The 27,883-nt window shown below is 37.2% G+C and overlaps 1 long non-coding RNA gene across 4 annotated transcripts in view; it reads left to right on the top strand.

The window, feature by feature from the left end:
* The first annotated feature begins 439 nt into the window (after positions 1–439).
* LOC149676577 (uncharacterized) overlaps positions 440–27,883 on the top strand; it is a 109,026-nt gene continuing 81,582 nt past the window's right edge. Inside the window, exons 1-3 of one of the 4 annotated variants that reach the window (XR_016366474.1) lie at positions 440–7,137; positions 7,192–11,549; positions 11,635–11,737. This is a non-coding gene — a long non-coding RNA (uncharacterized LOC149676577). Of the gene's footprint in view, positions 11,550–11,634; positions 11,738–27,883 lie in introns of all 4 variants that reach the window. The other 3 variants (XR_016366473.1, XR_016366471.1, XR_016366472.1) reach the window with 3 other exon arrangements.

Raw genomic sequence — 27,883 nt, 5'->3', positions numbered from 1 at the left:
GAAAAATGTTTTCCAATCTTCTTCTCGGCGAGAGAAAGTTAATTGGGAATTTTGGTTTTTTTTAAATTAATTTTTCGTCCGGTATCTTTTGATTTATGGTTAGTTAGTAGGGGGGATTGGTTTTTGATAAAAGCTGTAGTAAACTCTCTGTGGGTTGGTTATGGTAATACGTAAAAAGGCAGGAATGTGACGTCATGTATTTTCAGTGGGTGGATAAAATATTTTTGTTTAGGAAATTTGTTCCTCGATTTTATCGGCAAAATTTATAATTCGTAATTTTTTTTAACATATTTGCAATTTTTAGAATATTTCGCAAAATTCACGCAGAAATAGAGCCCCTATTTTTCGTGCATTCTTCAGCAAAAGTCGTACTCTATCGTAAATCCCCCCCCCCCAAAAAAAAACCCGGACCCGAGTGGGGTCATACGGACGGAGACCCCCCACCCCAGGTGCGCCCGAAAAATGTTGGGGGGGGGAATGTTTCAAGGGGTCCTAAAGCGTAAATTAGTTTGGAAAAATATCGGATAGTCCCATAGTTACCTACCTACCTACCTATACAGCCAATGTGTAACCACGTCAAGAGCTACGGCCATAGATATAATTAATATATTTTAAAATAAATAAATTGGGGGAATTTGATAAACATCTTATCAACCTGTAGGAATTTGAAAGAATGCTCTTAGGCAGTGGATAAAACGGCAAATTATCCCCCACATAGTAATTCTTGGTTTTGTAAAGTTAGGTTAGGTTTAGCTTCAGTATGAGTAAGTATGAAGTATTTTATACTGTTCTAGTTTCAGTGTTCTTTGGAAAGCCGATTCCCCTGAGTTTTCCAGGTTTTTTCCCATATTTTTCCCTGAGTTTATACAGGTTTTTTTGCAATATATGCCGTGCGTTTGCCAGGTTTTTTCCAATATATTCCCCTGAGTTTTCTCACATGTATGGAGTAAACAATGGGATTGGTTTTTAAAAGTTGAAGCAACCCCTTCAGAGCACACTTACTCAAATAAAACCTCTCAAGTTTCCCTGGTTTGTATCAACCCTGTTTATATATTTTAAATATCTATGATAAAAACTCGCTAGTCTTTGAACAGTATAGAAAACCAGGGACTCGAAAAGATCTACGTAGGCTTAGTTAGGGTAACTTTTGGAGAATGTTAGGCTTAGATCAGACTAGTGTCCTCTCATACACAGGGCGACACGGTACTGTTCACGACAGTAAAGTAAGTTTCGGAGCCCAAAAATTTCGACCCGAGGCGGAGAGGGGGGGAGGAAGTCAGGGGATGCTAAAGCTATTATTTAGTCGCTCTGCTTTAGAACCGGGGGTCCCCGTACCCGTAGTCGAAAAGGATTTTCGGGAAGCTGTTAAGGGGAAATGGAATTGTGGAATGAAAAATCCCGAACTTTGTTCATAGACCCGTAAATCCTGAAAGGGTGGGTGGGTGTGTGAATGGATGGATGTAGGGCGGGCAATCACGTGATGTGATGGCGACCAAAATATAATAAATATCTTGACAATTTGCAAAGTTCAATAAAATTATATAACCCCAAACTTTTAATTTCTAACGCGCGAGTATGTGAAGCAAAACATCACACAGTCTTTGTGACAATTCATGAGGTCAGGGAAAATAATTTGAAATAGTTAGGGAAAAATCTGGAAAAGTCAAGGAATTTGAAGCTGTGGTGCAACTTAACAGCGAAACATTTCAAAAATTAATTTAAGTAACTATAGAATAGATGGTAAAGTCAATTTTGATAACGAAACCAATTATATTGAACCAGGGTTCGGACGACTTTTTAATATTGAAAATCCCTGACTTTCGCAGCTTATCCCTGACCAAATTAAGGTGTTTTCCCTGAGCCCACTTCATAATTACACCTGGGCCCATATTTAGCATTGCTAGAAGCATGGTTTGACACACCAAACGAAATCCCTGACTTTTTAGGGAAAATTATTTAAATTCCTGACATTCCTTCATTTTCCCAAATCCCCGACTTATCCAGGTTCTTTAGGAACCCTAAGAATCATCCCAAGTCGCTTCTCAACGTTACCATAACCTTAAAAAGTTAGCCAAAGTACTTAGTAAACTGTATCTAGCAACATTGTATCGTATTATCGTATAGTAAATTTTTGATTCTTCACATCACAAAATACACCCACCTGAAAACACTGAGGTCCAGTACAATACGAAACAACATTCTCTCAAAACATCATCATCACCCCTGCATATCCCGCCCGATATGTCCGAATTAATAGAGCTAAGGCTTGAAACCTGGTTAATTATTTCCATCAATCCCATAGTATCCTTTAATTAACCCATATATCACGAACAAAAACCAAAATCGAGGGGACGCGGTAAAAATATAAATTATGGGAAATATCATAGAGTACCATTAGGTGAGATACTGGTTACTATTTTATAAGTCCTCCGGATGTATGGACTCCACCTATCCACTTCCGGTTTTTGGTCGGTCGCTCGCTCGCATGCCCCGGTCCTACTCCTAAGTATTTTGATGAGTATTTTCGAGGAGCATTTTTCCCACCACCATCACCAAAATAACTATACACTGTAATCATTTAAGCTTAACGAAAGGGAAGCTTGGCCGCCTTGCTTGTTGTTGTATATTATATCATCCTGTTGACCCTTTACAAGTTTAAAGGTCAAACAAATAAAATAATGGGGGTATTAATCAAGTGATTCAATATATATAAATATGTTATTTCGTGTCGATTTTATTATTGAGTCATATACACGTGTGCAGTTTTCAAATTTGAGGAATGTTATAGTTCAAATCGTAAGTGGCCCTTGACCTTTGCTCCCCCACGTGCATCCTCAAAGAAACCTAAGCCAACTGCAGCAGGATTTATACAACTTTTGGAAAACTGATTTCCCTGACTTTTCCCCGTATTTTCCCCATACATTTCCAAACATTTTCCCCATACATTGCCAGGTATTTTCCCCATTCATTGCCAGGTATTTTCCCCATATATTTCCAGGTATTTTCCCCATATATTTCCAGGTATTTTCCCCATATATTTCCAGGTATTTTCCCATATATTTCCAGGTGCAAGGCCACCTAGTAATTTATTTCCCTGACATTTCCAGGTTCTCCAATACTGCATAAACCCTGTCCTATATAAAATTAATTTAATCTTAGGTGTATTAAATTATATAAAACAACATATTTCAGAGTGACATACCCCTACAACAAAAAGGACCCTTAGTTCTTCTAGACAAAACAGTTAGACCTAGTGGGGCCCAAGCAATAAAACAGGTCCTCAAAGTGGTTGGTGACGGAGGGAAAAACAATCGAATAATCCTTGTAATAATCCGTAAGATAGTGGTGGGTACCCTTGGTATGATATTTGTTCTAAAATCCCAGCTAGTGAAAAAACTTAAGGACCCACTCGTAAAAGATTGTTTGCCAAGCAACGTGTTTCGCGCCCCCTTCTTGGGATTGTAGCTAATTTTATACCTAAAACCAAACATATAAGCGTCGGTCGAATATTTAGCTTTGATTTTCATCAGACGGTATCCGTCCGTCTTTTCTTTTATCGGGGATGTCATAGTTTCCCCGGACTATAATCATCAGGGGCCCTTTAAGACTTTTTCCCGCCTACAGTTAGGGGTTTTTAAAAATCATGGGCCTCTCTCTCTATCTCTACGCCGCGGTGGTTTGCCCAATCTAATAACTTTATCCGAGGTTTCGGATATTTTGAGGATTTGCGGGAACTTTAGCAGAAGAAGGATATCGCGTGCGCACGCGGTTTTATTTCCCGCCAATATAAGCCGCGCGTGCAGCAGCCGGTGCACCGACCGTATTTGGCGGGAGATTATTTGAGTAGAACGGCGCGTGAGCTGTAGAGCTCTAGCGCGCGTCCTCTCCTACGTTAAGGGTTTGTTAAGCCTACTTTAGCCCTAAAACAAATATTAACCCATCTTTATATTGTTTTATCAGCGATTTTTACGATAGTTTTAGAGTCGTTTGGCGCCTTGGAAAAGTCGTAATAATTGACATTTCTTTAAAATAAACGGCAAGAAACGCGGCTTACAAGTTGCTCAAGGACTAGGAAAGGTTTTCTTTCTGTCATATTTTTTATTTTATATTTATATCAATTTACGATTTCACTGTTATTCAATTTACCAACCAGAAATATAAATAGAAGCTGCGTAAATATAGGTTTTAAAACTTTGGTGTTCGTGTTTAAACAAAGGTTTTTACGGGCAATTTTCAAGGGTTACGTATGTATTATACGTGTGTATATATATATAGACCCTGATTTAGAAGCCCCCGGGTTATATATATATATATTCAAACAATTGGACCTAATTTGCATTAACTTGTAAATTATCATATGAAAATATGTAAGTTACACCTTGTACGTAGATAATTACTAATTTTATTGTTAATAGTTAGAGAATTGGAAGTTGAATATTTGAAAGGTTATTTAGCGTTTATTATTTGTTATTAATTTACATTATTTAATTTAATTAATGAATTTGAAGTAGATAATTACTAATTGTATTGTTATTAGTTTAGGAGAATTTAAATAATTGGAAGTTGAATATTTGAAAGGTTATTTAGAGTTAATTAATTTAGATTATTTAATTTAATTAAACAAGTTAAAATTTAAGATATTAAAGCTTTTATTTAAAAGTAATTTTGTTTTTATGGTAAGTTATAATAATTTTTGTCGTATATTTCTTTTTCACTTTAGGCGTAGAAAAGGGGACATTAAACAAAGCTCGTTAAAAACGTCCTCACCTTTTCGTTTTTTTTTTACCGAACAAGGGGGCCCCTTACCTTTATTCGCACGCCCCCTATAGCCGAACAAAATAGGTAGTAGACACTTTTTAAAATTTAAAGAGCGGTAATAAAAAAAAAAGAGAGAGAGAGAACTCAGGTATTTTCGCTCCCCAAGTGCCAAAACCAAGAACAAGAAATTGCTATCTTACAAGATTAAGAAAGACATACTACCAAACACAAGGAATTGGGCTGAATTTACACATGAATATTTAATCCGGGAGTCTAACCATCCCCTTGTAGGGAGCCCAGCCAAAAATTTAATTTTTTATAGGAAAATTACCAGTTTTTTTTCCGGAATTATAGTATTTTATAGGAGAAAAAAAGGATTTTTATCCGGAGCTATAGGATTTTATAGGAGAAATTTTTATAGGAAAATATAGGGCTAAAAATCCTCATATATAATACTATTTTGGCTTAAACTACGTATCTTGAAATCTAATAAAAAAAAATAGCTAATTGGATTTTACTTTGAAAATTCAGAGAAACTTAATTAATATAAAAAATCCCGATCAAACTCCGCAATTTCGGTGTCTAATCAAATGTGATCTCGATAAAATAGCAAAATTTTGATAAATTTGATGCTAAACTATACGAAAACTTTGACTAAGTCAAAAATATAGGATATTATAGGATCTTTCATGAAATTATATTAGGATAATTAAAAAATATAGGGTTTATACTAATTATAGGACCCATGGGCTCCCTGACCAAGGCTAAAGGAACTTTTCAAATTTACATGATTGCTAATACCCGTTGTATGCCGGGTCAGGGAAATCAATATTCATGGATAAATTAAACGTATCTCTATCTACCTTCAAGACAAAACTATCTCCAAAAAAAAAAAAAAAAAAAAAATATCGGATATAGCCCAGTTGGGGGGTGATTTTTTTCTTAGTCTAAAAATTCTTTTTTCTCACCGATCCGACGGATGGATGAATGTATACACGGAGACGGGGAGAGAGAGGATGGAAAATTTGTCCTTTTAAATCCCCCTCAAGGTCTTTCTAAGACCAAAAAATTCAATCCCACCAAGGCTTAGGTAGGAACTTAGGTTGGCATCCTTGAGGGGTTTTTTAGAGGTAGAGGTGAGATTCTCCGGTGAGTCACCAAGGGGTCCCAAGAACCACCACCACTACCACGACCGCCACCCCGCTTGAACTGACTACTACCAGTACCAAACTCCCCGCATGGGGTAACAATAAACGGGACCCCTCTTTGCCAAGTATCTCTCTGATGGATGTACTTAGAAACGAAACCCAAGGATGGTGGATAGATAGATGCCAATGACATGCGCTATTTTTGGTATTTGGTGAAGTTAAGGTGCTGTTATGAATATCGGGATTAGATTTGGCATTAATTTAAGTACGGAAGTTAGTTAAATTTGAGTTATATGTGATTGAATACTGAATAGTGAGATAATAAGCATTAAAAGTTAAGACACGTAAACCAAACAGAAGCTATGATGACTCCATCTGACGGGGGGGGAGCTAATCATTATCACCTTGTACGAAGAGTGATTAACCCCTCGATGTCGAAACTGTAGTACACAAACTACTTTTCTAGACATGTATTATTGCGCGTAGCTTCATTTTCGTTGCAGGCTTGCAGCTAGAGTACATTCTTGTTTTTCTTCTTTTTTCAACAAAAAAAAAGTGCAGGTGTGACGTCGCTCCGGGTGTCCCAACGACTAATAAGCGTCGACCCCCGTTTCCATCCCGCCCTTCCTTAGCTACCTTTATGGGGCCAAATAACCCCAAAATTCTCCCCTCATCCAAAAAGTACCTACTACCCAACGCTGCACTGGGTCGAACCGTACCTACCCAGAGTAGAGAGAGTCGAGTCCCCCTGTATTGTACCATCTTTTGCCAGAAACGAAAGAATACCAAGGATTCGGTACTTTCCCCTCCTACTCCCAGCCTCTCTCAGGGACCCCAAACACTCTCAATCATTCTGGTGAAACTTTTCCAACAAAGGTCAAAAACTTCCAACGGAAACTACTTTTTCGCTCGGAGGGGACTTTTATATACGCAGTGACATTTTTGCCCGCCCTCTTTCATAGCAGTGTTGCCAATTGCTGTTTCCATGGGTATACCACCAGTTAAACGTTGTACTATACTAAGTGTAGCAAGAGAGGAAGTTGGTTGGGTTCGTTGTTGTTGGATTGGTTGACTATTTATCTCAAAGTTGATTTTCAGAAAGTGTCTGTTGGGTTGTTTATGAAAATATTACGTAAACATTCACCAGACTTTGTTGGGTTATAGTTGGTTAGTGACGTGTGATGTTAATGAATAATTTGACGTTTGCGAAAATATATGCAGACATTGTTGGGTTAGTTGGTTATTTTAAACCCATTAAAACTCTCTACATTTACATAGTTTTCAGGCTAGGATTCATACCATCAGAAGGGGATAATGGAAGAAGGGTGACACTCTGTATCCTCTTAATGCTTTAGTTATGTAACATGATCCTTCCCATGGCGAGATAGCCCTTTTTGTTGGCTCTCCCGCTCATCAAACTTCAGATGGGTAATTATCGCACCGTGCTAGGGTGAATTCTATCACTGTTTACCTTTAAAAACTACACTAATATGTTATTTTAAACGATTTTTAACAATTGGCAATTATTATTTCAAACTAGGAATATCAACTTCACGCATATCACATTCCCAGGGCTCCCACCAGGTCCCTAAAAGTCCCTAAAGTCCCTATTTTCCTACAAGGTCCTTAATCTACCCTAAAATTGGTATTCGGTCCTTAAATCACCCTATTTTTATAAACCTTAGAAAAAGTATAAGGGTGACCTGAAAATTTCTTATATGAGATTTGACCAGAGCCCCAAATTTGCGGAGCTCGCTTCGCTCGCTCCGGTTATTTATGATTCACTTAATGTTAAATTTAAACGAATTAATTGGCTAATTTTTATAACAATATCAACTCGTGCAAAAATTATTCCACTGAATTTAGACTGGTTTTCATATATGTTCGCCATGTACGTTATTGCAAACGGCCAGAGAAATTTGTTCAAGTTAGTCAGGGAAAACCTGGAAAAGTCAGGGAATTTCGTTCCAAAACTTTAGTACGAACCCTGTACTGAAATTCTAGTTCAGTGGATTTTTTAAAAAAAACAGTAAACATGATACGAAAATAGTTACTTCTAATCAAAAAAACCTTCCTTACTTATACATTAGAGCCAGTATCAAGTCTTACCTACCGCTCCCTTAGAATAAAAATATAAACAAAAGAAAGTCAGAAATAATATCCTGTTTTGTCGAAAAAATAGAAAAGAGTAATAGGTTCCTAACTGTTTGTGATATTTTCACAGAATAGATATCATTTTGTTTTACCAAAGAGAATATACCAAGAGGAGCGGAAGCTCTAGCATTTTTTGGTAGCCCTGAGTTTTAGGGTTCTAGTTCCGGTGAGTCACGTGATCGCGAAATTCGCGTCGTCTATTCCGTAGTCTGCTAAAGTAGGGTTAGCGCGTTAATCAACTGTTCTGTAGCTTATGTTAACACTAAGACTCGGCTCTAAAATTTTGTCGATATGCAGACGACATATTCTAACCAATGAGAGGTGAAGCGAATAAGCCAATCACGAGAAACCGGATGTAGTTCCCTAAAACTCAAAGCCACCAATTTTAAAAGCCTTGGCAAAGGCTAAAGCTTCCGCTCCTCTTGGTATATTCTCTTTGGTTTTACCAGTGGTCCCTTTTTGGTTCCTACTTTTAGAATTTAGGTCCCTATTTTACCCTATTTTTATCGTGAAAAGTCCCTTTTTCCCCTATTTATTTTTGAGATTTTGGTGGGAGCCCTGCATTCCTTCAAACCTTTCTCAAACGTCTTTAAATTACTCACATACTTTAATCGCATTTATGGGCAAAATAAAAAATATCGTTTCGGTTTTTCTCGATAAATATCGATTCTTCAAAGGATATTATAGCTCAATAAAAACTCGTGCAAAGCCAAGGAAGAAGACTCTACCGACAAAAGATTCAAAGGGATCAAACCTTTAAAACTCTTGGTTAAAAAAGGAAGGAAGGAGGGTTGGGGTAGAATTGTCCCCCCCCCTAAAATTCCCTTATTCGGGGGTCATCGGTACCTGGTCAATCGGTCCGGATTATTTATGACCAAGAGCCATATACCATTTAAGTAGGAGGGTATGGGTGATTCGGACAGTTGAATTCTCGTTTTTTTCTTCTTCTCTATTTTGTGTCGGGGGTGGGGGTCAAAGCGAGAGGGAGGGGGGTCAAGTACTAAGCTAGTAAAGGGCACACCTGCGGAAGCGCGGGCGTCCTTGGATGATGCTTGGCTAACTACGTTCGGTTGCCTGCCCATCGGTTCCAGGTGACAGCCGGCCCATGTCCTGTTGCTTATAGCTTGGTCGTGGTGTTGTCCTCGACAAAAACGCCAACACCCACGAGAAATTTTAGGCTTCAACGTCGGCGGACCTTCAAAATGACAGCCATTTTTAAATTTTGACGCCTTTTTTTCTTTCTTCTTATTCCTACACCCCCGGTACCAGACCGGAAGTTACCGGAAATCGGGACCAACTAAAATAGCAGCAACCACCTCCCCCAAAGGCTTTTGTCACGCTTCTATCCACTTTTTTCTCTGACTACGTCGCGACAGAGATTTAGTATTTATAGTATTTGAGTAGCATGGAAACCGATGGAAACACAACCAAATTTAAATACAGTGATGTCAGGTCAAAGACTCAAATTCCAAGTATAATGATTGGAACCGAACTATAACTACAAGTCAATTACTAAATTAAGAAATTAGTATTTATAGTATTTGAGAGGCTGGCATGGAAACGCAACCAAACAGCAATGTCAGGCCAAAGAGTCAAATCCTAAGTATACTGATTTGAACCGAACTATAACTACAAGTCAATTACTAAATTAAGAAATAAAATATTTATTTCAATATTACGGTTTTAACCATCACCATTTTTTCTCTTCTTAGGTTTTCAATGTAAATTTTTAAAGAATTTTTTTTTATTTTCTTATATTATCCACGTACGTCTTTAGCAGACGGATCTCAGCCGGGAAAAAAAATTGCTTACGACATATATATACACACAGGTTTCGCACGAGAGATATTTGGCGCGAGCTGCTCAAAGGCGCGTGATGATGACACGAGAGGGACGATTTCAACCACGCCCCGCTCGTTTGCCACGGAAAAAAGAAAATAAATAAAAAAAAAAAGAAAAAATTGCGCCAAAATGAAATGATTCAAAAGAACACCGCGTGACGGCCCCATCGAAAAATACCCATCAAGTGAGGTCGGATACTTCCCCTAATATTTTCAGTGACCACTGAAGGTTTCAAAAATGCTTGTAAAAATTGGTCTATACCAGGGATAGATTTAATTTTAGAAGTAGGAATGGAGAACAGAGTAATCTGGGCGCTCGTCAAAGTTCAGGACCCCCTTCCACGGGAAGAGGGGGGGGGTATGAAAGAAGAGGCGGGTCATAGCGACAGGGGTAAAAAGAAATCACGTATTTTTCGACGTCCCCATCAGCAACGTCATCAAAACGTAGTTTAAGTGAGCCAATAAGATAATTTAAAATTTTCATTACGTGTTGGAGGGAGGGGCTCTATACTGGGCTATGAGTTGGACTGAAGTAAATACTAACCGTTCTCCATTCCTACATCTAAAATTACATCTATCCCTGCTATAATTTACTGTTAAACCTCAAGTTAGAATTCAAAATAATCGGAAATTTTTGCTGGTATCAAAGAAAAAAAAATGTGGTTCGAAGTATCCGATCTCTCTGCAAAACGCAGGCGTACCATAAAAGGGGGTCCTAAAGACACTGAATTATCCGCGTGCTTGTAACAATTACGGGGACTAATAGGCCCAACACGTTATATACAGACAACGGAGGAGCGCTCGGCCTAATGCGAACGTAGCCAGTCGGACACGGTTCATAAAATTGGCTAGGAATTTTTTTTTTCATATATAGCCTATCTCAGAGCGTCAGGGAGAGAAGCAAAAAAAAAAAAAAAACACAATGAAAAATCATATTGACGTTTTTAAATGATTAATGTACCGAAAATTCTTTCTATTTTATTTTATACGTTTTTTCTCTCTCGCTCTCTCTTCTATCCATGGCCGAAATATGTCGGTTTTTTAATATTAAAGACTTTTAAAAAATCTAGTTACTTTTAATTTGAGGTTTTAGAAGTTATATTATATTTTTTGGGGGAACCAAGGAGGCCGTTCCATATTTATTGGGCATAAAATGCGTGGGAACATTTTTAATTACGGGAAAACAGATATCTGTAGCGCCTGTAAAAGTGTTCCAACTCTAGTACATCAGCGTTCAAGGAGAGGCTTACTTACAGGAGCTGAAAGGAACATTTTTGGACTCAAAGAGTAAAACGTGGCTTCGTGAAGGTAAGTATACTTTATCCTCGCGTGTCTTAATGATCCTTTAACTTGCTTTTATGACTTATCCTTATTTCCACTGTATATTTAATTCTCCTTGCTTGAACCATTATTATATCTTTCGACTCCAATCATTCTTTATAGTACTACTCGTTGCTTGTAAACTAACAAAATATAGAGTGTTTACTAACATACACAAACAAAGTCGCGGTGTTCCTTAGGTAAGTATTAAAAAGGTGGATTTAATTGTAATTAATTAATTAAATTAATTGATTATTGTTTTGCTATGGAATTTTCAACAGGAGAGGTCGCCCGATAAAGGCATAAACCAAGAAAAGATTGATTCCAGGTAAGCCAAATAATTTACCCCTTTCGTTAAATTTTAAAAATACAGCACTGATTGTTTGTATTTGTTTGAATAATTTTCAATACAGCCTGCCAAGGAACGTGACGAAAAAACATTCAGAAAGAAAATACGAAAATATCAAATTAAGGATTCTTCCAGAACTTCAATCCGCTTCTTGGGAGGGACCCGGGGTAAGTGAAATAATTGAATTTTAGCATGAAAATTAAACCCAATATATTATAATAAATGCTGTTAAAACTAGTTTAAGTTTAAATTAAAGTGTGTAGTATTTCACAGAGGTGTTAAATATCATAATTTTATAGTAAATTTCGTTGCCAAATACGTGTAATTTATATATTAACTCTTAGATATAGCATAAGTTTATAAGATATGTTCCTACCATAAGTATGACAGTACCTATACTTCGTCATGCTAGAGACTTATTGAGAGCTAGTTCAAGAACGACAAGTCCTACACTCTGTGGTTAATTTTGCAGTCCATCTTCCTATTTGGTCCGTAGTAAGCCTTTAAAAGCTTTACGAGAATCTATGACCTACGTCACTTCATGACAAACTCTCAGTGACGAACTTATGGAACATATCTTATGAACTTATGGATATAATAAGTTATTAAAGAAGTGTGTGACTAAGACAGGGTTGCCACAGTACCTGGAAAACCTGGAAAAGTCAGGGAATTTAAAAATGGGCCGAAAAGGTCAGGGAAAAGTCAGGGAATTTTAAAAATTTCAGCAAAATCAGGGAAAAGTCAGGGAATTTGATTTTAGTGTGTAAAATTTCTGGGGTAAGTCTTTATTGAAAGAGTAGTGAAAGTTTCTCCTCATCCTCTCTTAACACAGAAAACTCTAGAGCAATCCTAAAAATGTCTAGAATTGTTTTTGTAAAGTAAATAATCTCTTAGACTGTTATTTATAGTTAGAATGATTCTTAATCATTTTGGTGCAAGAAATACGTTAGAAAACTTAATGTAGAGAGTTTATTTAATTATAAGCATTTAAAACGTGCTGTAAACATTTACACGTTCGCCCTAAAAAGGTCAGGGAAAATCTCAGAAAAGGTCAGGGAAAACCTGGAAAAGTCAGGGAATTTGGTTCTGAAAATTCCGTGGCAACCCTGTAAGAGGCTAGGAGAAATTTCTTAACTTTAACCAGCCGAGCTAAGTCAGGGTAGCCAGTAATTTGTTAGTAGAGCATCTCTGCGGGTTTATAACTGAATGATCAACTGAATCAAACTGAGAAATACAATCTTTTCAATCTATTGTAGAGATAGCGTTTGAATCATGCACTCACAAATTATTGTCAACACTTGTCCGCTCACTACCTATAGTATAAAAACTTGCTCAAAATTAAAACATCTTAACATTGTTATAACAAAAGAAGTCCCCCACCTTCACTCCTCCACCCACGATAAACTGTACACAATTCACAAATTGTTCAAAATCACGTGCTCTCTTCTTAATATAAAAGAGATCCCAATTGTTTATGGGCAATAATGCGAATAAATACCCTTTAACATAAAAAAGGGGCAGAAAAGACCGCAACGCAACAATCAAATGGAGCCGAACGTCCATGCAAACAATAGACAAAAGAGCCAGAGCGGGTATAGTATTTTCTATATACTCCCAAGTTAAAACCCACGTGAGATATATACCCCATGCACATTGTATCCGATTATACCCGAGATACGAGGGGGATGGAATTCTTTACAAGTCTATAATGTATTAAATTTCGTTTTGAAATCATCATCAACACGAGTAGCCCGTACCGAAAAGAAAAGGGGAAGGCAATATACGCAAAAACAGACGTTTTTAATCGAGCGATTTTCAGAAGTGATCTCTTCAATCTTTGAAGGGGATTATGGCGGGAAAGAATAGATAAAAAAGCGCGGAGTAGTCAGGTTTTTTTTATTTTTTTACTTTTTTTTTTGATAATGACCACGATAATAAAGAGCTGGAGGAGATTTTTTCCCGCCTTATCTCCCTGATTTTTCGACTCCGTAACCATCCCGAGATCCCGCTTCGGCACGCGCGACATTCAATCCCGCGTGGACTTTATAAAGTTTCGTCTCGTGCGGAAAGGACCGGGCTTTGGGTTTATCCCGCCGTTTCTCCGAGTTCCGCGCGAGCGAGACTCGAGAGAGAGATTTCATTTCCCGCACTTTTCCTCGTGAGCTCGCGCGGATGTTTCCATCCTATACCAGGAATTCATTCTTGGAATTCTTAAGTTTACCATAGAGAAGTGGTTATACTTAATAGATTTTAAGGGTTGTATTTAATATACGTATATCAGTGGAGCTAGCGCGAGCGCGTTCGGGGATTCATTATTATCTTTTAGGATGATCGTATGGGCCCATCATCTTCATTCGCAGCTAGCTTCCCATTTTTTGGCGGGAACGGGATCAGGTTAGGAGAAAGCGCGGGAGAAATCGAGCGAGCCGTCACCGAGTGAGTTTTCGCGCGCGCGCGAACGAGGCTTTCTCGGTGGTTAGTAGTATAAGGAGGCCCATGAGCCATGAATCCCGTGAACACCACCCCAGTCAGAAACAGGCAGGCTCATAGACCCCCAAGAAAAAATTGATACGACGATTTTCGCCTGATCATTGAATACCGAGGGGTCCTCAACTACACAATCCTAATTTCTTACGTAGTAAATTAAATTAATATATTTTCCTAAATAGTAGAGATAGTAAGGGGCCCCTCGAGCGGGTTCCAGAGGTCCCTTTCGGGCCACGAAGCGCGTGATTTTCTGGGTAGACCGAGAAAATAAATTTATTCCTCCCATCTAGAGTTGATAAAAATCCTTCATATTTTTTGGGGTTGGGGGCCCCCAACCTCTGCTGTTAATCGGAGCGTTACGCGTGTACACCGCCTTGATCTAGGACTAGGGATTGAGGGGGGGGCCTAAGGGGAATTCATGGGCATCACCGACGATGCATTATTGATGAAGATTTAGTCACAATCGGACTAGGGAGGGAGGGGGGTTATAATCCCCTAGACGATGGAGCGTACGGTTCCCTTTTTAATCAGCTAGGCCGATGAGGCGGGGGGGGGGGGTTGCCCCCTAGAAAAGCCGTTAAAGACTCGACGACGATGATGATAATTGGGGTGGAGATAATCTTATGGAACTAATAAACCTCACGCGTGAAAATTGGCGCGCGAGATTTCATTTTTTTTTTCGTCTTTTTCGTTTCCCGCCAAAAGTATGATGATTCACGCGCTCATCCCCAAGTAGTTAATTGAAAATAAATAAATATATACCGAAATTAATTTACCCTATAATTGAGTTTAAATTATGGCTACGTACATTTATTTTAATCGACGATAAAATTAAAAGTAAGTGGGATTAATTGTTGCAAAATGAAGCTCTCTAAAAACAATTAACTAATATTGTTGTTGTTATGGAAGCAAGAAGTGATATCTAGTTTATTAGGGAGAAGTTATAAATTCGCCACATTTCTAGCTTTATTTCCAGTCCAAACGTATAGTAGGTCCGGAGTTAATCCCCGCCTCTAAGTTACAAACAGTATCTCATTGGTTCTTGAAAACTCACGTCAGCGCGACGCGAATGACGAAAATTACGCATTTTCCCACTCTGAGGAGAGGCGAAATAGCCAGGCCTCCTTTTACGTCCCCCCTTGTATTTTGAAAGGGGGAATTGGACTATGGCGCGCGAATACTTGGGCATCTTAAACCTTCTCCCTAGTAAACTAGATATCCCTTCTTGATACAAGTAATAAAGGTTGTTTCTAAATAAATGTGGTAGCTAGGGCCATATAGACACCGAATTACAGTGAATTGGTTCTATGGGGGAGTTTGTGTCGAAAAAGGGACACCCTAAACAATTACGTTACGATTATTAGATTGTTTTAAGGATGACCCCTTATTTAACAGTTCTTCAGGGGTCATCCGTAAAACACTTTAATGATCATAACTTGTGGCAAAACGTCACACGACTCAAAATTGATTTCCCATAGAACCATCAGTCCCATAATTACCCTTTTTTGAAACACTCTGTATTACTTACAAAGATACTAACCCCTAGAGCATTTCAATACGAACTAAACTGGATATAAACGATACACATCCGGACATAGAAAAAAGAAATAAAATAGAAATTAAGCATTTCACGTAAGCTTGTAATCGGATCAGTTATAGCTACAGTACGAGTGAAATATCCACCCCCTGAAGAACCGATTATATTATATTGTTTCACGTCCAACAACATATTTTTGACCCCGACAGTCACCTAACCGTGTAGAAATCGCTACGCTAGGGATCGCCCTGTAAAACTCATTACATCATCATAACATCCGTACGATACTTCAAAAATTTTGCTGACGCCACCAAACGTTCCTACGCGAATACAGTTTATACCACTATGGAAAATTCCATTGCATAATCTTCCGCGTTAGCTTTTAACTGTATTACAACAGAAGTACGATAAGGAATGTCTACTCTACGTGAGGTTTGGTAGTTCGACACTATTGTCAAGCCAGATGTCACACTAGATCACAATTTTTACGCCCTACATAACTCTACTATAACTATAGGCGCGCGTATACCGTATCCTGGACTTAACTCGGGTTACTTGGCCATAATTGATATTATATTTGTGTGTAAGTGTACAGCGTTAATTTCGCTGTCAATTGAGGTTGTATGTGGGTGGAGGGGCACCCTTTTTCGCAATATTACAGGGATCTAACTTAAGGGGTAAGAAGGTCGAAGTCGAAAAGTTCGGAATACTTTTAGCGCCAAAATTCTTAAATTCACGAGCTATTTGCAACTCAGAAAACACGTGCTACTTAGCGCCAAAAATTCACGAGCTATAGAAACTCAGAAAACACGTGCTACTTTGCGCCAAAATTCACGAGCTATAGAAACTCAGAAAACACGTGATACTTTTAGCGCCAAAATTCACGAGCTATAAAAAAAACTGTGAAAACACGTGCTACTTAGCGCCAAAATTCACGAGATATAAAAACCCAGAAACACGTGCTACTTTTAGCGCCAAAATTCACGAGATATAAAAACTCCGAAAACACGTGCTACTTTTAGCGCCAAAATTCACGAGATATAAAAACTCCGAAAACACGTGCTACTTTCAGCGCCAAAAATGAGCACGAGCTCCCACTATTAAAGGCTATAATTACTTACGAAAAACAGACCCCGTAAAGGTGTTTCAAACAAATATGGAGCTAAGAAAACTGGGTAAAGCTTTTGATTGACGAGCGTTAGATTATTATTAAGGTATGATATATTTTTTAATTTACTTCCTCTATTATTTATTTTTTTATAAAGTGAGACTTCCTTATAAACTAGGGTTAATTATCTGATAAGTAACCCAGTGTTCTCAATGTTTGTTAATGTTATTGTACTATAGGGATTTCAGTATATTTAATTCTGATTAATATCTGTTAATAATAAACAAGATTTGTTTGTATATCGACGCCTGTCATTATTTACGAACGTGTTTTTACCTAATCGCGTGAAAAATTAAGTAAATAAATAAATAAGGAGATTAAATTTCGAATAAATAAAATAAGTCTGAAATATATAGCGGATAATTAATTAGGATTAAAATACAAATAAGCTTAATTTTATATACTGTATATAAAAAGTTCCAAATTTGAATAATTACTATTTATAGCTGTAATATTAATACCTAATGACGTCAGTACAGGGAGCCCAGCCAAAAATTTAAATTCATTATAGGATAAATATGAATTTTGTTCCGGAGTTATAGGATTTTAATCATTTTATAGGAGAAATAATGTGTTTTTATAGGAAAACATAGGAATAAAAATGCTCATATATAAGACTAATTTGGCTTAAACTATGTATCTAAAAATCTAATAAAAAATAAACAAATTGGATTTTACTTTTAAAATTCAGAGGAACTTAATTAAAATATAAATAAAAATCCTGAGCAAAATCCGCAATTTCGGTCAAATCTAGTCAAATGTGATCTCGATAAAAGAGCTAACTAAATTTTGATAAATTTGATGCTAAACTATACGAAAACTTAGAATAGGTCAAAAATATAGAGAATTTTATAGGACCTTTCATTAAATTATGGGGAAATATAGGACTGTTTCAAAAATATAGGATTTTAAAGGATGATTTTTTTTAAAAAAAATATGGTACAGTTGGGCGCAATTAAGCTTCTCGCAAAAAAATGGAAAGAAAGTAACGCTTCCATCAATTAGATCAAGCGGGGCTTGTACATCCTGGTGAGAATATTTAGGTTTAACAATCAAATAATGGCGCCGCAAAGTCCTGTCTGGCAAACGTCAGGAACAATTATAATTTCTTAGATGAAACTGAAAGGTATCACCTTGAATTTACACCAGGTGGGAAAGCTAAATTACTGTATATTTCTAATTCAATTCGTTTCAATTTAACTATTAATAAATTCCATTGCATTCTTATCTCAAGTCCGAATTAAAATTAAACCGAATCGGCACATCCGTCTACCCTGGGTTTAAAATTTAACGCGGTTCAAGGCGTGGTACTGCCACTACTAGGTATTATATATAAGATTTCATAAATAATAGCGCCAAATAATAAAATAAATCTATCTTGAAGGCGCCAAACCAATGACAATTGAACATTGCCGCCAAGGAGCTTTTTTTTAACTTGAAGTTTTTTTTATTTTTGTCGGTGGTACTGGTAAGGTTTGTTGGTAACGTAACAAGCAAGGCCTCAAGGTGGTATTGTGCCTCATAGGACCAGGGGAGACCAGTTATTGCCGCCTAATAGACAGACCTAGGAGCAAAATTTTGAAACAAGGGGTCGGAAACTTGTCAATTAAATTAATCACGAAACCTTCAACACGAATCATTTTATTACCTCACAGTAACTTTTAATAGGCTCAGTTCCTTCAAGGAGAAAGTAATTTAAGGATAATATCCTACCCCTCTATTTTGTTGAAACATATTGTAGCGGTGTTTTGTTCATTCCCCTACCCCACCCCCATAGCTAGGGGCAAAATAATCTCGCATCACTCATCAATCAGATTCAAGAAACATTATTTTTACTTTTTCATTATTTTCAATTTTTTTTTATTTTTTATTTCATTGGGGGTTCTTAATATTATATTAAAGCTAAGCCTAACCCTCCCTCCCTCCCCCTCAATCCAGAATTTCCCCCTCTCCCCTCACATCATCTTCCACTGAAATATAATTTATAATAGGTAGTCAGTCTAACAATTTTTATAATAACACTTAAATATAACCGGGCCCTTGGCTTTTTGAAGATTGTGGAAAATAATTATTATTTTTAATTTATCAGTTTAAAAAAGAAAAATCGAATTTTAAATTAAATTTTTATTATTAATCTATTGGTTATTATCTAGAGGTAAATGCTACGCAGATTGCCTACGCGCATCTGATCCCCTTCACCGTCGGAATTACGTAATTTATTGCGCAAATAGTATTCAAATTTTAATTCAAAGCGATACCCCGGACTAGAAATTTTTCTTATTTAATCAAAAGAGCGTATAAAATAATGAATATCATCAACTGGAACCATGTTTCTATCTACATTATTAAAGAAGATAAAAGCAATTAAGTAATAAGAGTAATGGATGGCACTATGCGTTGGGCTTTCCCGCCAAGCACTCACTGGGAGTGCCCCTATTGGACAAACGAACACGTCAGGTGGTACTAGACGTCCAATAGGGCTACTTCACGGGAATCCTAACGCGTAGTGCCATCCATTACTCTTAGTACTTAATTTCCCTCGTATCTCCTTTAATATTGTAGATAGAAACATGGTTCCAATTGAAGATATTCATTATTTTATACGCTCTTTCGATTAAAAAAGAAAAAAAAAACATCTACTTTGAAGTACCCCTTCATTAAATGAGGAACTGACTTGGTTAAAGGTTATGTTAAGTTGAAGGGGCTATGTCCAAAGCCCCAGATATTTTTGGGGGCTTTAATTGATGCGTATTAGCAGCAGCCCTGGGGCCCCCAAGTAGATTAAACTTTCCCTGGTTGAACCAGGAACTGCTTATATATCGTTACGGAGGTCAATTTTATGATTGGTACCTATCAGCGTAACTAACAATCTCGAGTTAATAATACTGAAGGTTTTTTGGGAGTGGTCCCCCTTTTCATTGGAAAACGCCTTAAAAATTTTTAATATGAAATTGTTTTGTTTATAAAATTTAAATTGCTCCTAAACGTCAGGGACTTTTCATATTGATTCCGTAATTTTATTTCCCACAGTTGTACACAGCATGAAATAACATACAGGGTGTTCCAAAAAGGTAGAGTAATTATTAAAGGGGCACCCCCTAAACAAGTTACGATTTAAAGTGTGTTTTAGGGATGACCCTCTTAAATTTAAATAAGACATCATTGTCTTTCAATTTCTTACTAAGAAGTGATATCTAATAAACTAGATATCACTTCTTGTTCTTACTTAACTTTAAGGAGTCATCCGTAAAATATTCCAACGCTCTTAACTCGTTTCGAGTGTCGCTTAACTGCCCAAAATATCATAGAAATTACAATACATTTTCTAATCAAAATTGACTTTCCCATAGAACCATACATCCATCTATTATGTACTTCGGTTCTATAATTACTATCCCATTTTGTAACACCCTGTACATAATACTCTCCATTAACAAGAGGCAGCCGCATTACCGTGCGAAGGTGTTATATATTACATCCTCTTTAAATTTAAATCGTTTCGTTTTAATCTCGCAAACTGAATTTCGCCGCATCTTAATTTTTTTTTTTTTTTAAATAAACCCCGTAGGCCAAACAGAGACGGAAAAATTTAAGAGAAAGTAAAAAGAAATACGGATGCTGAGATAATTATTATTAATTATCAAGTCCGAGTCGCTACTTTTTTATTCTTTAAACAGGTCGTGTAATAAAATAAAATGCAAAAAGTAAAATAAAAATAAAAAAGATTAAATAGACATCGGTATGAAGAAGATGAGGAGGCAATGATAAATAGATTTTTCTGGCGAAGAGATTGAATAATATATACTTTTTTTTTTTAATTTTAAACCCCGTCTTAATGACGTCACGAAAAAGATGGAGGATATATTTAAGCCCGTCACACACTGACATTATTACTAGATTTATTTCTGATTAAAATAATTTATTTTGTAAGCTTATATTTAAGCCAGTCGCGCACTTAAATTAATTAGAGTTAAAGACGGTGGCGCATTTTAAATTTATTAGGATTAAAGACGGTCGCACATTTAAATTTATTAGGATTAAAGACGGTCGCACATTTAAATTTATTTGGATTAAAGACGGTCGCACATTTTAAATTGATTAGGATTAAAGGCGGTCGCACATTTAAATTTATTGAAAGTAAAGACGGTCGCACATTTAAATTAATTAGTATTCAAGACGGTCGCACACTTAAATTTATTAGGAGTAAAGACGGTAACACACTTAAATTAATTACGATTAAAGACGGTCGCACACTAATTTTAATTTAGCCATATCTCAAGTTTGTCGTGCATTGAGAAGGGTCCAAATAAATAATGTTTGAGTGAAATTACTTAATAATATATACATTTGCTTACTTTCACTATATTATAAAGTGTGTTTGAGTACAAACCTAGTTAAGATGCTAGAAGTGTATTAATGGGGGCAAAGCCTGTATTTGTTTTTTATATATAATTTAGGTTTAGCGTCAATCTTGATATGTATAAAGTTTATAATAAGAAAAACCTGTTTTAAATGGGTTTTTGATGGTTTTTTTAGGGTGGTACGAGTGTCGAAATTAGCCCGAAACTTTCTATACTTCCAATTTACTCGAGATCACGTTTTTTTGGGGCCTTTCGAGAATCACCGCCCAAAACTTAAGAAGGAAAAAACCGTATACTTTTTTAACTAATTTTTTTTAAATATTTATATATAAGATGACCATGCATGTCCGAAATAAACTGGTTTTCGTATTTTTGATTTTTAAATAATTGAATTTAAAATAATTCAAATAATATAACATAAGCTGCCTAATTAGAATAAATTTAACAAAAAGCAATCAGTATGTTTCTTCAATAAAAATAATAATTAATGATTTTACTATTTAGACTAATTAAAAAATCATTAAAAAAACCTCTAAATACACCCAAAAAAGAAACAGCGTATTTTACAGGGGCGCCACGTTTAAACTTAGTTAAATCACCGTATAATTTGGCACAATCATTTTTTTAAACCACGAAAAAGCCATTAGTGGTTCTCGCATTAGCTCATGCGGGCTTTCCCCAAAAACAATCATTAAATTATAAAACTTCCACGAGTCTATTTTAATAAATAATATATAAAAAAAATTAAATTACAAACCCACTTTTCCCGCCGTCCAAATTAATCATGATTAACGAATTAAACGGTAAAATAATAAAGCCCTTAATTAGATGGTTGAAATCTTACCCCTCAGGAGCGAGTAACACACAGACACACACTGGCGCGCTTCTATATAGCCCTAGCTCGCCTATAAGTAAATCCAATCACGGAGGACCCAGAGAGGATTTAAAGGGGGGTCAAACGCCCGGGGTCAAATCCCCAGACGATCAACCATAAATAAAATAAAATAAAAAATAAATTAACCTCCAACAAACGTCTCCGGTAATTCTTCATTCAAAGCTCATTAATATTCCTAGCACGTGCGCTCAGAAATTAGGCGGGAGAAACTGGCGCGAGAGAAACAATATACTAGTCCCGTTCGCATTACAAAAAATTCCCGTCAAAATGGCTAATTTCGCGCGCGTACGAGCCACGTGCGTTTTTATTTTTCTACACGTGGCACGTTAATTTTGTGCATAGAAAAACAGTGTGCAATCTTAGCAGCAATATACCATTTCGATGTAAACTTTGCCTTCCATCTCGTTTTTTGGCGCCCGCGCAGTAGTCTTTTGTATCACGAGAGTGCATGCGCAGAGACGGATGGCAATGCATCAACCCCCCTTGTATATCCCCTTTTTTTACACCGAGAAGGTGTTAAGTAAAGTGGGCCCCATCCCTATAAGAATGATAGGACCCAATCCATAGGGCCCCTATTTTTCTGAGCCCCTGGGAAGCGCCCTACCACTTTTTTATCTAGGGCCCCCTATGTTCCTGAACCCATGGGCAAGTGCCCTACCTCTTTTTTATCTAAGGCCACCTATGTTCCTGAACCCTTGGAAAGAGCCCTAACCCCTTTTTTATCTAGGGCCCCTATGTTCCTGAGCCCTTTGGCAAGTGCCCTAACCCCTTTTTTTATCTAGGGCCCCCTATGTTCCTGAACCCCTTGGGAAGTGCCCTACCCCTTTTTTATCTAGGGCCCCCTATGTTCCTGAACCCCTGGGCAAGAGCCCACCTGGTTCAACGGATAAGACGGGTCCATAAGAAAAACTAGTAGCGTTGAAAAACACGAATGGTAATGCGAACGTTGTCCACATTACCTTGTATCACATGGCACGTTGGGGAAATACACGTTCAAGGGGTCTCCCTTTAAACGATTGGAAGTATATACCTCCCGACCGACCGACCATAATATCGTTTTACTTCGAGGCTCGGTAGAAGCAAATCTACGGCTTATTTAGTGATCCAGGGGTGCATCGAAGGAAGGGGAGGGCATGGCCTAGCGGGATATATATATAAAATACACCATCGAGTACCCATCGAGTATTTACGGTTGAACGTGTTGGGATCCGATTGCGCCCCTACTAAAAAAAAATACCCATCTAATTGACAGGGAGGAGCGAGTGAGAACGAGAAGCGATGAGTTAGTTATATCAGAAGTATATAATACTTCTCTTCGAGAGAAGTGTACAACCACAAAACGGAGTGGTGTAATTGTAACATGATCATTTTACATTTATTATAGCATGGTTACTAAACCGGATCACATACGCCACGCACGTAAATAGTTCCCTTGTCATTACTATATCTATTTGCACTTAACTATTTGATTTCCAAGGCGCATGCGCTTGTGTGTTTTTGTCCCACGTTAAGACAATCAAGGTTTGTTGGCTAATTGATTGCTGAGGATTTAGTACCAAACAGTACCACAAAGCGGGGTAATTGCAACGTCATAACATCTGGAGCATGGTTACTAAACCGAATCACATACACGATAAATAGTTATTAGCGCTTAATTATTTGCCAAGGCGCATGCATGCGCTTATGTGTTTTTGTCCCCCCACGTCAAGACAATAAAGGTTTGTGCAGGGGATGATTGCTGAGGATTTAGTAAATACCATACAGTTATAAAATTCACCCTAGCACGGTGTCATGCTGCCCATCTGAAGTTTAATGAGCGGGAGAGCAAACAAAAAGTGCTCCCTCGCCTGGGAAGAATCATGTTACATAACTAAAGAATATTAAGATCGAGGATAGAGAGTGTCATCCTTCTTCAATTATCCCCTTCTGGTTAAACTGGAGAGCCAAGCGACGGCCGCTCACGTACCTCAAATATACAGAAATAAATAGGGCCATGCCCATTAGACTAAACACTATTTCGTCGATTGCCTTTTAAAAACGCATCGCCCCCGGGGTTATAGAAACGCCAATAATAATTCACCAATTGATTTGTTTGCGGTTTATAAATGACTGTACCTATTTATTTATTTATACAGAGGTGTATTTGAATATATTTCTGCGATAATTCACAAAATCTACAAATATATTAGAGAAGAAAAAGAAGTAATTCGCCTCCGAGATATTATTTAACTTTACTATCAACCCATTTAAATTTAAATAAGATTAAATTCTGGTTTAGGGTTATTTCGTAATTTAATTTATTTCAAAAAAGTCGATCAAAATAGATGGGGGTCACGTGCGATAGAGTTTAACCCAGTTTAACCTTTGACCTCGCCAATTAACATGCACCGCGCGTGAAATACAATTACAGGCACGTGCTATTTATAGAACCAAAATTGACACATTTCTTTTTTTTTGGAAAATATGCCTTATTTGTTTTCCAAGTTATTTATTTCTATACGGTGTATATGGGGTAAGAATTGTGGCGCCAAATCGTGATTTGGAAATTAATTATCAACAAAATTAGCGTGGCTAAATCGATAACTAATCATTCGTTAATTAGACTTCGTCACTTATTTATATATGAAATAATGACGATTCACGACGACGCGTCAAACCTATAATAACAATTATATTATTTAAGAAACCACGAAAAGCGAATATCGAATTAAATATGGCAGGCAGGCACGGCACGGAAAACCCTAGAATTCAAAAGAGATTTATCCGACTCATTGCAATTATTCCGAAGGACATTCTTAGTACGATTTCTAACTCCGTATATACGTTCTGTATCTTTAAATTTAAATCACTAAAACATAGAACGAAGGCGGGTCAATATTATAAACCGCTGTAAAACTAAAATAGTCCACTTTTCTAAATCTTGAAAGTTGAAACAAAGGCTTAGCACGATTTAAAAAATAAAAAGCCCTTGGGGTAGAGTAAGGAGGTAGTCACCCGTGCGAAACCAAGTTAAAACAAACAAGATAGCTTTGACACTCCTAAGGGTTTTAAGCTTAGATAGATGGACAAGATAACAGACCAACTGTTAAGCCTAACGCCTCAATATTTCGACACCGATACGCCTGGTTGATACCACAAAATATATATCTATATATATATATCTATATCTATATATAAAAAATCCCCCTTATCATTTAAGTCTGAGTAAGATATTAATGAATTCCGTTTTTGCCTAGTAATTATTGACTGTAATAATATTTGCAATGCGTAGTGAACTGCCCCTCGTAGCAAAATATCATAGAAGATTATTTTATTTATTTATTTTAATGGTTTTCACAAGTCCACCCGACTAAGCTTAAGCTTAAGCTTGTGTTTGGGTGGATGTGTTGAAGTTTGAGAGGTAGAAAGGGTTACATACATTTTCGACTCCAAATTTATGATTTCCCATAGAAACATGCATTCCACTGTACTTTGCTCCAATAATTACCACCCTTTTATACGGAACACCCTGTATAATTAGGGGACCATCCAATTAGACGACCTTTCTACATGGCAACCCAAAAAAAAAATTAGGGGGTCATTTAGTTAGAAAGAAAGAGTTGAGGCCATAGTATACAATTTTCTTGCGTAAATTCTTATAGAAAAAAAAAATAATAATTTAAAAACCCAAGGAGGATGGAATGGAATGGAGAAGAGAGGAGAGGAAGGAGGAGAAGGAAAAAGTTTTTAAAGAAGGCATCCATCACGGAACTGTCACTGACAGGACACGCAAAAGCGCTGAAGCGCACGCGACTCTCATCCGCCTATTTCCTATCCACCCCCTCCTTGAATGCCCCCTCCCCCCAAAAACTAGGCTCTTTATCCAACTAACCCCACATCCCCATCTTCCCTCCATCTCCAAATGATCCATACCCGGCTGGCTCTCTCTCTCTCTCATCTTCCTCGTGTCACAACCTTTCAAAGGACGTAGATATACAATTTACCCAAAAATAATTACAACCTAGGCCTAAAAAACACAACGTAAGAACACCAATAGCAAATTAATTCCTAAATGTAGTTACAGTTTAAACAAATGCAAAGACACCCTTTCCAAAAAAAAAAAAAAAAAGTCTGGGGGTAGAAGTGTCGTCTGCTTTATATTAGGGTTAAGAAGGAACATTGATAGGGTTGTATGTCGATTCTAAAGATGCTAGATGGCGCTTCAAAAGTTACCAGACGCCATACCTGCCCCCGACTGAAGAAAACAAAGTGGCCAAACGCACCAACCCGTCTTGATTTCATTTTCTCTTTAGTAATAGACCATGTTTCAATGTATAACTAAGAGGTAAAGACAAGGGGGTAAAACTTTGCCTTCCATCTCGCTGGCTTTTTTGGCGCCTGCGCTGTTGTATTCTTGTATAACATGAGAGTGCATGCGCAGAAACGGATGGCAATATATCAACCCCCATCTATGTCCCGATACCAAAGGTTCCTACCCCCTTTTTTTACGTCGAAAAGGTCTATAGGTCAACCAATCCAGCGTTCTACTTTAATACTATTTAATCTAATTTAACGAAAATAGCTTCATAGTAAATGCCATCATATTCACGTGATTATTGAAGAAATTTCTTAAAATTCATGACCCATTGTGTCATGGTTGAGAAGAAAGACTACGTGCGATAGGCTTGTTATATTCATAAATAATCTTTTTTTCTTATAAACTTTTGAATTATTAAATTATCGATTACCGAGTTGAAGTGGTGACGTAGACTACGACGGGGTGGTATAGTTGGTAATATTTTAAAGGGGTATCACCCCAAACCTTTTATCTCAGTATAAATTATATTTAATAATATTTAGACGTGGCTATTATAAAATATTATAATAGACATTTCTTCAAGAGAGCATAGCTGATTTGGTATAGTCAAGAAGCGATATCTAGTTTATTAGGGAGAAGGATAAGATGCCTAAGTATTCGCGAGCTATAGTCCCAGTCCCCCTTTCAAAATACAAGGGGGACGTAAAAGAGGGCCGAGCTATTTCGCCTCTCCTCAGAGTGGGAAAATACATTGTAATTTTCGTCATTCGCGTCGCGCTGACGTGAGTTTTCAAGAACCAATGAAATGCTGGTTGTAATTTAGAGGCGGGGATTAACTCCGGACACGTCTACGTTTGGACTGGAGATAAAGCTAGAAATGTGGCGAATTTATACCTTCTCTTTAGTAAACTAGATATCGCTTCTTGGTATAGCGTCAAACTGTTAGCTAGCTGGTATCCAAAAATCCCAAATCCATTTTCACATGGCATGCAGCATCTATCTACCCAGAATGTTCCATATAATATTATATTTAAAGAGGGGTCATCCCCCATCGGGGGTTCCCCCCTCTCGCTCTCTATTCCCCACTTTCTGTCTTCATCTTGGTTTCGGAAGTTCTGATACGGAAGTGAATATAGCCCATCACCGCGTTTCCTCCCTATGACCATCCCTAAAAGAGGAAGTAGAAGGGTGTGGGACAGTAGAAATCTCCCAGGCTTAGGTTATTGTCATACATATCACTATATGGGGAAAGGATACAGAGTGGCTTAGTTATTCGAAGAAATTGGGCTTAGTATTTTTTTTATACTGTAATATAGGGGTTTCCTGCCTGCTAAGTATAAGGGCTTCATAGCAAAATTTTCATGATTTTATATGCAAGCCTTGGTAATGGTCTTATTATTTGAAATACCAACATTTTGCCCTAAGTTAGTAGGAAACTACTACATTATCCTCTTCTAATGTAGTGTTTTCCCACTATTATGGGATTTTCATGAAAATTGTTTTCGTTGCTTTATGTGGGCTACATATATCAGCTTCAGTGATATAAAATTGTATAAATACGCTCCTAA

Source organism: Phalangium opilio, unplaced genomic scaffold (genome assembly GCF_054372755.1).
Source record: "Phalangium opilio isolate 3A_F unplaced genomic scaffold, DU_Popi_V2 ptg000045l_1, whole genome shotgun sequence".
In the NCBI taxonomy this organism is placed as follows: domain Eukaryota; kingdom Metazoa; phylum Arthropoda; class Arachnida; order Opiliones; family Phalangiidae; genus Phalangium; species Phalangium opilio.
Note: the sequence above shows the minus strand (reverse complement) of the source record. Positions and strands in the feature narration are given on the sequence as shown.